Below are 1,262 nucleotides of genomic sequence, written 5' to 3'. Positions count from 1 at the left end.
TGATTTTCTTTAACAAAACATGTCAGATAGTCCACGCGGGGCTGCTATCTTGAAAAGCATCGATCTGATCCAGTACTGATATACAGCCTGGACCAGTGCTGACGAACAGATGTTACTGTATCAGCTATGACTACATCGGGACTGAAATAGATACTGGTCCAGGCCAGAGCAACAGCCTTGATTCAGCAGTGATGGCCGTCGATGCTGGACCGTTATAGAATCAAGCCTGGTCCAGGCCTGATATCCATCATTCACGGATCATGCATGGTAACTCTTGGGTGTGTAGAGTGGGGCAAGCTCAGGCTCGCCCCAATCAATCAGATACACTCATTTACTAGGCGAATGTAAAACATTGAGGGGGGAGCAAAACGATTAAAATTGTGATTTTCGATTATCAATATACAATGTCTATATGAATTGATGTAGACATGTAGTCACATAGGACTAAATAAATGTTTATCCACTGACGAGGAGCAGTGCAGAACTTTCATCAGTAGAAGGTAATTTCATGCTATGAGCTTGCTCTTTTAGTTTTATGAGTTAAGAATTTCTGCAGATATTAAAGTTTCCTTCTAGCATGGAAGATAGAGCATATGAATCAGTCACTGTCTCACATGCAATCTTCTTTCTGATGGATCTAAGCTTTTATAACATGTAATTCAAGAATGATGACAGACCTTAATGATTATACAGCTGCTTTCTTAACTTTCTTGCTGCTAGAGAAGTGTCTTGACAACAGATGAGTCTTATCCTGCTGCAAGTAAGCTGGAGAATTGCTCCCGTTTCATAGCCTGAATAGTCGCCATTTTGTTGCAACCACTCCCACATCAATGAAAATATTTCATTAGAATACTACCGCATTAGATCATTGACATTTAAATAGATAGTAGTGCACACGTTGGGTGTGACCAGAATAGGCGTGACTGAAGACGTACGTACATACATACAAACAGAAGAGTCTCGCTTAAGTGGGGCTCGCTTTTGCTCGCCCCAACTAGGCGAATGTAGAACATTGAAGGGGCGAGCACAAGCTAGCATGGCAATATACAATGTTTAGATGTCACAAAGGCTAATGTTGTTGTCAAATTGTAAATTGAATGATATGCAGAGCAGCTCAGAACTTGTGACTTGCATGCAAGGAAATTTTATAGCTTGGTCTTCTAGCTTTATTAGCAGTGAAGAATCTCAGTTGTAACTTTAATAAGTATAATTTAATTTTTACTATGATATTTTCAAGCACAGTACTTTTAGGACTCTCTTTT

The 1,262-nt window shown here is 39.8% G+C and overlaps 1 long non-coding RNA gene across 1 annotated transcript; it reads right to left on the bottom strand.

Annotated features, from left to right (window-relative positions):
- Positions 1-384: 384 nt before the first annotated feature.
- LOC109590728 (uncharacterized) lies at positions 385-953 on the bottom strand. Its single transcript, XR_002189478.1, has 2 exons — positions 678-953; positions 385-637 (listed from the first exon to the last, which is right to left on the bottom strand). It is a non-coding gene; the product is annotated as an uncharacterized LOC109590728 (long non-coding RNA).
- Positions 954-1,262: the final 309 nt, after the last annotated feature.

The sequence above is a fragment of the Amphimedon queenslandica genome, unplaced genomic scaffold, assembly GCF_000090795.2.
Source record: "Amphimedon queenslandica unplaced genomic scaffold, v1.1 AMPQUscaffold_9576, whole genome shotgun sequence".
Classification (NCBI taxonomy): Eukaryota; Metazoa; Porifera; class Demospongiae; order Haplosclerida; family Niphatidae; genus Amphimedon; species Amphimedon queenslandica.
Note: the sequence above shows the minus strand (reverse complement) of the source record. Positions and strands in the feature narration are given on the sequence as shown.